We start from the raw sequence: 3,809 nt of genomic DNA on the forward strand, positions 1-3,809 counted from the left end.
AATAATAACATACTCTTCCACACAACAATCATGAATGACACCCACTCTCACACTCTCTCAGTTACACACACTCTCTCTCTCACACACACACACACACACACACACACAATACATATAGTTATGTTAGCTATCTTAGTTATCTAGCGAGTGTTAGTTAGTTATACATTAGACTAATTTGTTGATAAATAATAAGTCATGAAAGACACACACAATATTGTATGAAGATAATACTTACACGTATCAGCTCTTGCTGTGTAAAATAATCTTCCTGAAGGGTGACACTTCTGATATAGTCTGTGTGGTCCACAGTTAGTTTATTCCTGACAGCCACAGTTGATAAGAATCAAAGGTTCCTATCGGATTCAATAGAAAATGTATGCGCGTCATTTTTGACCCACTTATGGAAGCTTGGGGTAATACAAAAACTACAATTTCTTAAAATGTATAAAAGGTAAGTTAAAAATGTAAATGGCATTACATCAAAAACATATTTTTTGAGGAATACCTGGAATAATAAATGATAAAAAAAATGTCATTAGAAAGATATTTCAAGAAAACGACCTGGTCATTTTTGACGCACTTATGCATCCAAGGGTCAAAAGACTGTAGTGCATAACCTAAGATGCTAACACATATTCCAAATGCCATTTTATTTTCACTTAGTTAAAACAAAGACACTGTTTTCTCTGAGATTAACATCAGGCCCATTTATTCTATGTTTTACAAAGCTCTATATTTTGTCTTAATCTGTCAGGTCTTTGCTGAATCTGAGGTGACAGAACTGACTACAAACAGATCGGTGAGTGAAAGAAGTCACTTTTGTTTTTGTTTTGTCTCTTCCCAGCATGGAAACTTGTGGAAGGTCGTGTGGAAGAACCTGCTGAACCTCAGAAGGAAGCAGGACGCAGCACAGTCTCTGTCCAGAAGGGAGGCAACGTCAACACCGGCAGCGTCCATATCGCCTTCAACTACAAGATTTTAAAAGGTTTTACTCCAACAAACATAGTTTTGGCCACACTCTATATATGTGAGTGTCTCTCTCTGTTTGTGTGTGTGTGTGTGTGTGTGTGTGTGTGTGTGTGTCTCTCTCTCTTTGGTTGTGTCTCTGTGTGTGTGTGTGTGTGTGTGTGTGTGTGTGTGTGTGTGTGTGTGTGTGTGTGTGTGTGCGTGTGTGTGTGTGTCTTTCTGTGTGTGTGTGTGTCTCTCTCTCTCTTTCTGTGTGTGTGTGTGTCTCTCTTTGGTTGTGTCTCTGTGTATGTGTGTCTCTGTGTGTGTGTGAGTGTCTCTGTGTGTGTCTCTGTGTGTGTCCGTGTCTCTATTCTATAAATAAATACACACACACACACACACACACACACACACACAACACACAACACAGGTCTGGAGACAGGGATGAGCTCAGGAGAGTCCAGCGCGACCTGCAGGTGAAGCTCAGGGAGGGCAAGGACTCCTACAGGAGGAAGCTGGAGGCCAAACTCCAGCATAACAACACGAGGGAGGTGTGGACTGGGATGAAGCAAATTACCGGCTTCAAAGTTGGAGGGAGACAGCCAGGAGGCTCCCTGGAGAGGGCCAACGAGCTGAACTGTTTCTTCAATAGGTTTAGTTCACAGCCCCCCTCCGTCTCCGTCTCCCCCATCCAACACCCCCCCAAACACCACCCTCTATGCCCCCCCTGCTGAGCTGCACAATCACTGAGCCCTCAACATCAATGGGCTCTTCCACCCTTCCACCTTCCCTCCCCCCTCTCTCTGTGACGACTGACCAGGTGAGAAGACAGCTGAGGAAACTCAAACAGCGCAAGGCGGAAGGTCCTGATGGCATCAACCCCAGGGTCCTAAAGACATGCGCCACCTAGCTGTCTGGTGTCCTGCAGCACCTCTTCAACCTGAGCCTGAGGCAGGAGGAAGTCCCGGTGCTGTGGAAGACGTCGTGCCTGGTCCCTGTCCCAAAGAAGTCGATGCCATCTGGCCTCAAGAACTACCGACCAGTTGCCCTCACTTCCCACGTGATGAAGGTGCTGGAGAGGCTGGTCTTGGCCCACCTCAGGCCGCAGGTGAAATCGTCGCTGGACCCTCTGCAATTTGCTTACCAGCCTCATGTGGGAGTGGATGACGCCATCATCTACCTGCTGCAACGAGCTCAGTCGCACCTGGATGGAACCGGTGTCTCTGTGAGAGTCACTTTCTTTGACTTCTCCAGTGCATTTAACACCATTCAACCATTGCTACTGAGTGAGAAGCTGCGGGGGGTGGGGGTAGATTCGTCCACCATCTCCTGGAGCACTGACTACCTCACAGGCAGACCACAGTTTGTCAGAATGGGCCGTGTGCTGTCTGAAACGGTGGTCAGTGATGTTGGAGCCCCACAAGGTACTGTTCTGTCTCCCTTCCTGTTCACCCTGTACACAAATGACTTCCAGTACAACACGGGGTCATGCCATCTGCAGAAGTACTCTGATGACTCTGCAGTGGTCGGGTGTATTAAGGATGGACGGGAGGAGGAGTACAGAGCAGTGGTGAGTGACTTTGTGGAGTGGGCCGGCGAGAATCACCTGCTTCTGAACGTGAGCAAGACCAGAGAGATGGTGGTCGACTTCAGGAGGAAGACAACAGCTCCGAGACCTCTGAGCGTCCTGGGAGAGGACGTGGACATGGTGGAGGAGTACAAGTACCTGGGTGTCTCCATCGACAGCCGACTGAACTGGAAGGCCAACATCAACGCTGTCTACAAGAAGGGGATGAGTCGACTCTTTTTCCTGAGGAAGCTTAGATCCTTCAACGTGTGCAGCAAGATGCTGGAGTTGTTCTATCAGTCGGTTGTGGCCAGCGTCTTGTACTTCGCCATTGTCTGCTGGGGGAGCAGCATTGGAGCCGGTGACACCAACAAACTTAACAAGCTGGTTAAGAAAGCCGGCTCCATCATCGGCTGCAAGCAGGAGCATTTGGAACAGGTGGTGGAGAGGAGGACACTAAAGAAACTATTGTCCATATTAGACAACCCGGACCACCTTCTCCACCAGCTCCTGCAGGGTCAGCGGAGCACCTTCTCTAAAAGACTCATCACGCTCCGCTGCCACAAGGACCGCTACAGGAAGGCATTCCTACCCTCGGCCATAAGGCTATACAATAAATCCCTCGAGTCCAGATCCGTGGACTAATTCTCACTGTACACTGTACATGCATATAGATAATACTGATGTATATATGTTATGTATGCTGCATACATATATTTTGCATTTTGCACATTGCACTCAGTTTACATTTAATTTAAATCAAACCCCTGAATACACTGCATTTAATTTAATTTCAGTTTGCATTTAATTTAACCTCCGAATACACTGCTGTGTTTGCTTGTTGTGGATGTTTTGCACATGTGTATGTGTGTATGTGTATATGTATGCATGTGTGTATATGTGTATGTATGTATGCATGTATGTATGCATGTGTGTATGTATGTGTACATGTATGTATGTATGTATGCATGTGTGTATGTATGTATGTATATATGTATGTATGTATGTATATATGTATGTGTACATGTATGTATGTATGTATGTATGTATATGTGTATGTATGTGTGTACGGGTGTATATATATATATATGTATATATGTGTATATGTATGTGTGTGGGCCACGGGTAGGTATGTGTGTATGTGTATATGTATGTATATATATATATGTATGTATATATGTATGTGTATATGTATGTATGTGTGTATGTATATATATGTAGATGTGTATGTATATGTGTACGTATGTATATGTGTATATATATGTATGTATTCATTTCGCTTGCTTGCATGTAT

The sequence above is a fragment of the Clinocottus analis genome, unplaced genomic scaffold (genome assembly GCF_023055335.1).
Source record: "Clinocottus analis isolate CAN_PGR_092001 unplaced genomic scaffold, fCliAna1.0.p SCAF_22, whole genome shotgun sequence".
Taxonomy (NCBI): domain Eukaryota; kingdom Metazoa; phylum Chordata; class Actinopteri; order Perciformes; family Cottidae; genus Clinocottus; species Clinocottus analis.